This window comes from Poecile atricapillus, chromosome Z, assembly GCF_030490865.1.
Source record: "Poecile atricapillus isolate bPoeAtr1 chromosome Z, bPoeAtr1.hap1, whole genome shotgun sequence".
Classification (NCBI taxonomy): Eukaryota; Metazoa; Chordata; class Aves; order Passeriformes; family Paridae; genus Poecile; species Poecile atricapillus.
The window spans coordinates 145,896,927-145,907,799 of record NC_081289.1 but is presented as its reverse complement, the minus strand read 5'-3'; the positions used below and the strand labels follow the sequence as shown (position 1 = coordinate 145,907,799).

The following is a 10,873-nucleotide window of genomic DNA, read 5'->3' as shown; positions in this document are numbered from 1 at the left end:
TGAGGGGAAGCAGGGCCAGGGTAGTGCGGACACGCCGGGAACCCTCGGGGGAAGCTGCTAGAGTGGTAGAGACACCGCGGGAATCCTGAGGGAAACCGGCCAGGGATGGCACAGGCACACCAGAAACCTGAGGGGAAACTGGGCTAGGGTGGTACGGACACACCAGGAACCCTGAGGGGAAACCGGCCATGGATGGCACAGACACACCGGCAACTCTTGAGAGGAAACCGGCCGGCGGTGGTACAGACTGGGAATTGTAAAGGAAAGCCAGTCCAGCTGTGTACACACACCCGTAGGTACCAGCCCCAATTACCCGGTGCTCCTGCAGCAGCTCTGGGGTGCAGAGAATTCAAGTGGCCCTGGAAATGATCCTGGGAGACCACAGAATCACAAAATAAAAATGACCTCTGGAGATCACCCAGACCAAACCCCTGACAAGGCAGAATCACATAGAGCAGGTCACACAGGAACTCCAGGTGGGTTTGGAATGTCTCACAGATGGAGACTCCTCGACCTCCCTGGACCCCTCTACCAGAGCTGTGCCACCTTCAACATAAAGAAGTTCTTCCTCATGCTGAGGTGAAACTTTCTGTATTTTAGTTGTGGCCATTTCTCCTTATTTGGTTGCTGGACACCACCGAAAAGAGTTCACTACCATTCTCTGGACACCCCTTCGAGATGTTTATCTGCATTGAGATCCCCTCTCAGTCTCCTGTAGACTAAACATGCCCAGATGTTGCAATCGCTCATCACAAGACAAACTCCAGACACCTCATCATCCTCGTGCCCTCCACTGGACATTCCACTTGTACTGAGGAGCCCAGAACTGGACACACCTGCCATAATTCCTCCCCTCCACGACGAACGCACCACTTGAATTGTTCTATTAAAAACAAACCAACCAAAAATAAAAAAGAAAAAAACAACCAAACCAGCAAATCAGAGAATAAAAGAAATAAAACATATTCCAGTTTGCAGTTAAAGTGGATTAAATAGAAAGCTAATGATTTTACAGCCCAGTTTATCCACCCAATCAAGAGCACTCATAATTTGTATTATAATGATGATGCAGCACGTTTTATTAATAAAAAATGAAGAGAAAATGTCACCAGCAGTAAGCTTCAAAAACTGGATAATGGGTTTCCTGCTGCAAGAGAAATGTTGAGACATTTACAGAAAAATAAACATCGAGGTGCAGCTGAGAATACTGTTTTCAAAATCAGCCAGAGATCATTACCTAGTCACAATAATTACCTACTCACAATATTCAGTTTAATCGGCAACTTGGCTGTAAAACCAAACAACTGATTTATTGCAATAAAAAATAGCAAAGATTCAGCCAACAAACAGGCAAGCAGCCAACACAACCCAAACAAGAAGATGAAGAGACACTGGAAAAGAGGCCTGAAATGCAAAACATATTTGCTCATATTAACCAAAAGGCAGCTAGTTTTGCACGATCAAGACATCCAGAGCAGCAACTGCAATGGTAGCTTACAGTAAGGCCAAGGGACAGGCCACGTTGGCAGCAGGCTCTGTGAGTAGGGATGCTGGCAGGCAGTTTTGGGAACAAATAACTGAGCTTTTCTAGAGGATACTGATCCCTGCCATGCACACTAGCTATGGGCACTTAATGCTGCTACAAGAGCTGGACACCAAGGAACTCAATAATTAACATCATTAGCTGTAATTTTGCAGCAGCTTTCTGAGACAGTCTTTCCTTTTTATTTACTAATTACTCCAGATTAAACCCATTAATGTGCCAAAGTTTCCCACTGCAGGCACAGATACCTAGTCCTCTGCACTAATGGCTTTTGTGCTTGGTGTTATGACACCCCTTTCCCTAAAGATTTAAACATAAGGAGTTCATTAATTTCAAACTCCTTCTGTTAGTCAAAACCAGGAATCGACAGGCTAATAAAACATGCCTTCTGCCACACCACTGCCTGAGTTCAGCTCCTAAGTCCAACAAATGCTTATTTTTCCCTCCAATTCAATACCAGACTAAAGGGGCAAGCTGCAGGTTAGACTCTCTTAGATCATTAAAGCATGACCAGACCAAAGCCTTCTTTTGTTCTTTTAACAAACCCTCAAGTGTTCCTTCCTTCAAACACACCAGGAAGGACATCAGTGTTCAAGCGTACATCAGAGCCAGGCAGTTCTTTTCTAGTGTACATTCACATCTCACTTCATAACCACATCTTTCAACCTTTCCATTCATCTTATCCCCAGTATCTGCAGGGATAAGAGCAAACACTATTTCTCTACACCTCACATGCATAAGATAGGAGTTTACATAGTAGCTGTCCCTAATATTTTATGGAAATGTTCTTTTATAATAGGTTGTTTTCCTCAATCTTTCCCTTTCTACTACATATCTCTGGGGACCTAGACTCAAAAAAAAATTTAAAAAAATAAAAAAAGTTAAAAAAAGAGGACTTTTGGTCCTCCTCAATTTTTCTTAGAGCACAGGCCATTTTCTCTCCCATTTCATTATCTCCACAGAAAAATTTCTTTCAAATATCCCTCTTCTGTTTTTCCTGTAACTAGAATTAATCTCCCCTTTTGCTCTAGTTCTTCAAAATCCTGATGTTTTAACACAACTTCTCACACACACTTCAACTCCAGGCTTACACTCCACAGCTACAACTCATCTTTGCTAAATTTCAACATTTCCAATATTTCTCTTTCCATCAAACTTTTAAGAAACCTACCTCAAATGTCAGACTTTCTTCCGGGATCCAAAACTTCTGCCTCTTCTTTGACCTCCACCTTCGATACCCCTTTCTTCCTCTCCTCTTTCTTCTCTCTAAACCTGCTGCTGTGTTGCCTGAAACATTTCCCAGGCTCTTCCCTGGAGCATTTTCCGAATTTTCAGTTTTGGTGTTAAAACTCGGCCCAGCACCAGCCATTGAAGGAGACCTTCCCCAAGGCAGCCAGGGCATACTCCTATCTCCCAGAAAATCACACAATTAGTCACCGGGGGTTTTTGTCTTCCCCAGCAGGCTCTAATTAGGGCAAGGAACGAGCCTATAGGTGCTAAGCAACCTGCCGCCTAAATGGAGGCTTGTTAGGGGGAAAAAAAAACCAAACAAAAAAACAACAACAAAAAAAAACCCAACAAACATCTGGTTTCAACCTTTTCTAGTAATCTTTCTAGTGCTATGCACAGTATGTCCATACAAGCACTGCCTGTTCCCACAGCTGTGTTAACTACGGAAAGACATCCGAACATCCAAATAAACCCTCCCAGCCTTCCACAAACGCTGCAGTTAAAAAAAAAAAAAAAAAAAAAAAAAACGAACAAACCCAAACAAACAAAAAAAGCCCAAAACAACAAACAAAACCACTCTACAGCTGCTCGCAGGATTGCAACAATTGCTCTTATCAGCATCATACCTCATCAAACCCCTCCTGTGCTGCTTAACCAGCTGTTAATACACTACAGACTGTGAACTGCAGGCAGGGATGGGGCTGGGGTGACTGGGTGGAAAGTAGATTTGTTTTGTATGTGCTGTGTTTAAAGGAAAGAATTTTAAGAGGTCAGCCTTAAGCTTTTCCATCATCTCTTGTAGCCCACAGTCATATATTTTTTAAGGTAACATTATAAGTGAATGGCAAAAATACTTAAGTGGTAGTCAGTGCCTATAGCCCTCTTGTATGAGGTCTAGAGCTGTCAAAGCACAGAGGCTGAAAGACACCCTTAATCATGCTGCTGGAAAAAAAAATGTGGGCTCTACCCATATGACAAAATACTCTAAGTTGGATACTCAGGTTGGGCAGGGCTTGGAGTAGCCTGGTCTTGTGGAAGGTGTCCCTGTCCGAGGCAGGGCGTTGGAACTAGAAGGTCTTAAAGGTCCCTCCAACCCAAACTCCCCTGTGGTTCTCTGATTCTGCCTATTGGAAAGAAATAATTTATGTGCCTGCATTGTATCTGCATTTTCTATGCAGCTGTTTGATAAAACAGAGTTCGGGTGGGACATAATCTTCTGACAAGATGATAATGTTTGGTTTTGCATTTCTTTTTCTTCTTTATGTTCTCTATATTATCACACATACACTTGTAGCTCTCTAGTCTGCTGTTTCAGTAGCTGTCTTCCCAGTACTTTTCCATGGCCTTTCCCTAAAGAGAAAGACAAAACAATTCTAAAGCTCCAAGGCCCCAGAGGCTACAAGGCCCCTATCCTATCTTGTTTTCCCTGGGAACCATGGCCAAGGACAACTCTTGGAGATACATTCTCATGGAAAAAGTACAGCCAGTGCTGAGGGGGGGCTCCAGAGAAGGGGCTTGACCTGGTGGGGAATCACATCACCTCTTGTCCTCCTAACTGGTGCTTTTTATCAATTATGCTAATTTCCTAAAACCTATAAAAATGTACTGATCTCTGGGGGGGTGGCCTTTTGTAGATACCTTTCCATAACTGCTCCTGAAGGCAGTTATAAAAGATCCTCTTTTATATTACCTCCATACTAAAATTATCACAATTTTCATTTCCAGGTTGGGAAAAAAGCAACAAAGGCCCATGATGAATATAGTTATACATAACTACATTGACAATAGATATATTAAAGTTTAGAAAAATCCAAATTAGAAACCTAATGTATATATATATATATATATATATATATATATATACATATATTCTAATCAGTTTTGATAATGAAATATTAATTTTGCCTGCCCATCCTAACACACTGCAATGATACACCTATATACCTATATTTTGGTAATAAGACCAACAGCAAAATATTTAAATTTTGTTATAGAGTTTCTTATTTGATCATTCTTATTTTTATTAAATTCTGCCTATTGACACAGGCCTAGATTTTACAGTCTTGAACACAGCCTCCCTGACTGTGGGTGAGCATTTGCCTCTATGGACAGTTTTTGTGAAAATTACCCTCAATTTTTGTTCAAAGGATTTGAAGAGTCTCTTTATCCATCAAAACTATAGGAAACCACATATTTAGTTAGCATTACTCCTTTAACAGTAATGATGGAAAACTCTCCAGTCAAGCATAGCCCAGAACACAGGCTGCTTTCCCAAGTGATGAACTTGGGATTCTAACTTCAATTACAGGAATTTCTCTTTCAGAGCCATAAAAAAGAGGCCCACAGTAATGGAAAAACAAATGCTGTTACCCACTGTATTACCACATTAAGGCCACAAAATTAAGCACACAGTCTAGTAAAGTTAGTTAGAGAAATATTAATCTGATCTGTTTTGAAAAAACTCCACGTTTTATGGGACAAAATTAATAAAAAAATATGTGTATTAAATTGCATCCTTGACACAATGAATATATATTACATTTGCAGCAGAACTACCTGAGCTGTGAACACACACTGATGCCTGTGTCGGCATATACCAGATTGGGAAAGTTCTGGAAAAGGGCTGGGGAAACATTCCAGAGTGAGAACAGAGTGACACCAAAAGGACAAAGCCATATCAGCGTATTGGTGGTTATACTGAGGAGAATTTTTGGAAGAAGGTCTGGATGTCGGGAAAAAACATGTCTTTGAGGATGAGAGAATGAGATGCTAAGCAAGCGTAGTACAGAATCCCAAAATGTTTTGGGTTGGAAGGGACCTTAAAACTCAACCAGTTCCATCCCCCTGCTGTGGTCAGGGGCACCTTCCATTAGACCAAGCTGTGTTGCATGATCATTACCCCATCCAAGGACTGAGCAGCTGTTGGATTTGGGAGCAGGGATAATAAAAGCCCTTCCTACAAAGCCGTCATGTGTCCATCAATTCCTCTTCCCACTGTGTGAGAAAAGCACAGGATTCCTCATAAAAGAGGAGTTTTAGTAGAGGTCCTGAGCTTTAGGTTTTGTCTTGCTTGATCATAGGTTCTCCTCCAGCCGGACTGAAGGTGGACCACGTCCAACAGGCACAATTCACCTCTCTGATAACTCACACCTTGAACCCCAGGAGGCTGCAACCAGGCAGCTGAGTTGTGCTCCAAGAGCTTCTCACAGCCCTGTGTCACACTGGTGGTCTCCATTTTAATGCCCACTGGCACATCCTTTGCGAAGGGCAAACTGCACTCTGCTGCTTCTCAGGCACATCTCAGCTGTGTGGGCGAGCTGGGCTGCGCTCATTTGGGCTGTTTAGGCTTGATTTGGCTTGCTCGGGGTGGGGTTTGGTTAGATTGGCATGGTTTGGGTTGGATTGGCATGGTTGAGGTTGCTTTGGGTCATTTTGGACTGTTTTGGGACGGGACCGCTCCATCCCCTCAGCCCGAGCCCCTCACCCAAGCGGCCCCCACCCCGCGCCACCCAGGCGACCTCGGCGCCCATTGGCCAGCGCCACCTTCCGCCCACGCTTTTCTACTCCTGATTGGACAGATCTTCAGTCAATCTTTCACCTTCCGACGTTTCGATTGGCTGCGCCGGGGAGGCGGGGCGCGCCTGTCCCCCTCGGGGGTCGGCGGTGTGCGGGTCCGGGCTCTCGGTGGGTTATTCCCGTCTGCGTTCCCGGTAACATCCCCGGTAACATTCCCGGTGGCGTCCCTTGCCGTCATGGAGCTCTCCTCCCAGGCTCTGAGAAGCACCCACCAGGCGAGGGAAGCGGTGAGAACCGCCGGAACGGGCGGCTACGCGTCGCGGTTGCGCGTCCGGTTGCCATATCAACGGGGGGGCCGCTCTGCGCATGCGCGGGGGTTGGTGCTGTTATGGCGGTTGGGACGGGGGCTGGGTGTGACGGGGAGGGGCGGGCGTGCATCTCCCACAGCTTCTTTCTAAATGGTTCTGGAGCAGTAGGCACGGCCAAAGGGGACAGTCCGTATTCCTTTCTCCGCTCGCTCTTGTTTCAAAAAGTTGAGCCTGTCCTGCCCTACCCCTGGTAGTGTGCCAGGTTGGGTTGGACGGGGCTTGGATCAAGCTGGGATAGTGAAAGGTGTCCCTGCCCATGGCAGGATTTGGAAATGGATGGTCTTAAGGTCATTTCCAACCCAAACTATCCTGTGATTCAATGATTCTATGGTTCTTGCTCTAGAAAGCCCAGAAACAGCAAGATTTTGCTGAATTTCATAACCTGTTCTTTTGCTTCCATCTGCTGGTTAAATTGCACCAGAGGGAGAGAGGCTGCAGGGATACTAAAAGCCTTTCTCATGAGGCTGTTGGGTGCTTTGCATGCATGCACCAATCTCTCTTCCCTCTTGAGAGTGAAAAGTTCAGGGTTCCACAAAAGAGGTGTTTTGGGAGGAGTCTTGAGACTGAACTTTAGGAGTTGTATCAACCTCTTGTAGAATCATAGAATTTTCTGGCCAGGAAGGTACCCATGAGGATCACTGTGTTTACTCCTGGCCTTGCACAGCCCCAAAACTCCTCATGTTCTTGAGAGCGTTGTCAAAACACTCCTGGAGCTCTGGCAGCCTTGGACTGCTCCTTGGGGAGCCTGTTAGGTGCCCAACCACCCTCTGGAAGAAGGAGGAAGAACCTTTTCCTGATACCCAGCCTAAAACTCTGCTGACCCAGTTCCATGAAATTTCCTTGGGTCGTGTCACTGGTCACCAGAAAGAGGAGATTGAGGCCTGGCCCTCTGTTTCCTCTCCTCAGGAAGTGTTAATAGGATAAATATATTTACCTAGGAATGGGATCCTCTATCATGGTCTCTTTCTGAGCCTTAAAGTGAATTCAGGTCTCAGCCGCTGAGAATGGAGCCTGAAGGTGTGGTATTGAAACAGCATCAACACGCAGGAAGAGAGGACAAAAGGGGACCTGATTTTTAACCTCACCAGTGGGGATTTGCATGGTCTTTGTCCCAAGGATGTTGCTGGATACTAAATGCAGAAACATTTGTGGGACTGGGAATTAGAGCTCAAGAGCTCTTCCCTATCAGCTGTGCCATAGGATTTGGCTTGATGTGCTTTTGTTAAACTGGTTTCTTTCATAGCCTTTTGGCAGGATGGATTTGAGGAATAGTCTATATTTCGGGTATAGAGATGAGGTAGTCATTTATGTTCTGCAGAGGAGCAAAAGTCCAGAGCCTCTTTTTTTAATTAGTGACTTGAAGAACCACCTGAAGCTGCCAAGAGGATTTTTTTGCTTCTTGTTCCCAGTCATAAGTTCTATGGTGAGCTTGCTGTATGTCTTTAATTATGAAAGCTCATTGTAATCCTTGAAAAACTTTGGCAACTCTATTGTTTGCAGCAGCCTTGTATAATTTGGAAGAGAGAAGAGGGCAAAACGCCCTTTCTTTGTCCTGGGAAATTCTATTAAATGGCAGCCAAGTTATACATTGTTTAAAACTCACCAGTTCCATTCTCTGCTTGTGTTTCTCAAAAAGTATGGTCAGCAAGCCAGACAAGAACTGAACATTCAGCCTTCTGAAAGGCCTGTCAAGATATCCAGAGGGCTATGGAGAATGGGAAGCTGTGGGAATACAGGGTTGTGGAGGGAGGGGGAAGACTAGGTGAGCCCATCAAGCCTCTCTGTCCTGGCACATGGTGCCAGCTTGATTTTGAGGAACTCCACCTTTGTCAGCATCCTGGGAGCCCAAAGACAAAGAGGGAAGGGGCTCTGCGTGTGTATTACGATTAGTGCTTTCCCTGTGTGATTGCACAGCCACCTGGCTGCCTCTTGTCTGAATTCCTAATCAGAATCTTTCTGAACACATCCTGACTGCCCCAGTTGGATGCCCTTAGAGTGCATACACTAAAGCAGAATAGTTCTTATTCCCAAGCTCCCCGGATGATGACTTACTCTTGTAGCTCTTTATTTTTCATCCAAACAAACATATTCATGCAGAATATATAGGGTCAAATGATAACAAAATGTTACTGAGTTAAATTAATCTTTTAGTAGGTCCATTAATTTGGGGAAATTACACAAGAGGCTTGGTTGATTTAGTATGTAAATGCATTTTAGCAAAAGGTGTGGAAATGACTAAACAAACAATTACACCTAAAGGTGCACAACTCTATTAGAGTTTAATTTAAAATGACTCAAAAAAAGGAATGTGTGCCACTCTTTTGTTAAGCTAGAAATAAATAAAATAACTCTATAAGTGTTGAAGCTAATTAGTTAAGTGCTCAACTATTTAGTTTTTAAAACAAGATCACATTTAAGTGCCTTAAGGTTTTATTAATTTCATGGACCCCAAAATCCCCTATAGTAATTGAAAATTTAATTACATACGTTTTTCTGTTCTTTTAAGAATGGAAGCTTATTAAACTTCAAACATTTAAACATCTATTGAAATACCAGTGGCTATAAACAACATGCAATTCTAAATACTAATTAAACAGGAAGGCTAGATCACTATAAAGCTAAACTGAATTTTAAGTAACTTTGCACTGGTAAGTACTCGTGGTTTTTTCATGCTGTGTAAGATTTGCCATTTCCTCACTAAGAAGCTCTGTGCAGTGTTAGTATCTGTCTGGACTGTGGCAGGCAGGGGTTTTTTGTGACATAAGTGCAGTGGGTCAGTCCTTAGAGGACAAACTGGAGCTCAGGACAGCAGACCACAGCAGGCAGCTCAGAGCTCTTTTAAGGAGACAGATAAAGCTTCTGGTGGCACTGACACAGACAGAGCTCATCTGCCTCGTGGAAAGAGTGTGTGCTAAAATAATGGTGAAGTAATAATGTCCTAAAATAATGGCTAAAGTAATGGTGAAATGCCGGAAAGAGATGGCTGGGACTGATCAGGCAATAATGATCAGTGTGCCACTGCTACACTTGGTAACAGTTGCATCTTGAAAGGTTCTTGATTTTTCCTTTGTTTTATAGAACACTCACAGAACTGGGCTACCAGAAATATCTTGGTTTCTTTTTTCAGGTCCAACCTAATTCAAGTCATTGTGAGTCAATCACAATAACTAATAATAACTAACAACTGATTACCAGCTTACTTAATTTTCTTTGGACATATGTCTGACTTCTCAGAATCAGCCATTGCTGTTTCCATTCTTCATAGAAAAGGTTAAAGAGAGAATTAACCTCTCCGTCTAAATTCTCTTCTCATTTTTACATGGGGCTCTTTTGGGATGTAAAGGTTCATTTTTCCTTCTGTTTGGTCAGCGCAACCAGAAGAACATTGCTATGTCAAGGTTGAAGAAGGCAGCTCACATGTAGACACAATGTTATCCTACCCCCAAAGCAACTCTGTACTTAAATTATTTGAGATGCTGCCAATCACTGTATCACTATTTATACTAGAACTTAAAATACTTTAGGGACAGCAGAAGTAACAAAAGGGGATGAACAGCAGCAGATGACCTGCCAGAACACAAATTCTTTTCAAGGGAAGTTCCAAGCATGGATCATGAACCCTGTCAGTCCATCAGGCAGAGGCAATTCCTCTCTTGTCAGAATATCCATGTTTATTACATGAAACGCTTGATGTGTTTGTCTGCTGTGGCAGCTACTCTGCATACTGTGTTTTAAATATTCAGAGGTAGCCGTAACCTTGCCCTTTGATATGTTAGCAAACACAACAGTTAATCTTTCTCAGCCTAAACCCTCAGGAGCAGTTGCACTTCAAAAGACGTACAGGTGGGATTCTCAGCAAGTGATGAAACCAGCTTCCTTTTTGCTCATCCAGATGTTTTTTGGAAGATTCATTTCATCTGGGAGAAATGGTAAAAAGGGCAACAATTCAAAATCTGCTTTCCAAGCACCAGACTATCAAAAGATTCATCTTGGAGTGTGTGCGTTATCTCTTTCCTTATGGCAATTCTCAGAATTGGTTCATTTCTTGTTGCAGCGCCTCGCAGGAACCAGTCTGCTTCATTCAAGAGTTACCAATCTATAAAACATTTACACAGCACTGCTTTTTCTCCAAAACGGTCCAGAAAAATTAATTTTGTACCACCATTGAAGTGATACTGTAACTTCCTTTTGGAAACACTTTCCCAACAGGGTATCA

The 10,873-nt window shown here is 43.3% G+C and overlaps 1 protein-coding gene across 1 annotated transcript in view; it reads left to right on the top strand.

Annotated features, from left to right (window-relative positions):
• Window positions 1-6,405: 6,405 nt before the first annotated feature.
• KATNAL2 (katanin catalytic subunit A1 like 2) overlaps window positions 6,406-10,873 on the top strand; it is a 30,279-nt gene continuing 25,811 nt past the window's right edge. The window contains exon 1 of the mRNA XM_058864828.1: window positions 6,406-6,576. The gene's annotated coding sequence lies outside the window, so the exon portion shown is untranslated. The remainder of the gene's footprint in view (window positions 6,577-10,873) is intronic.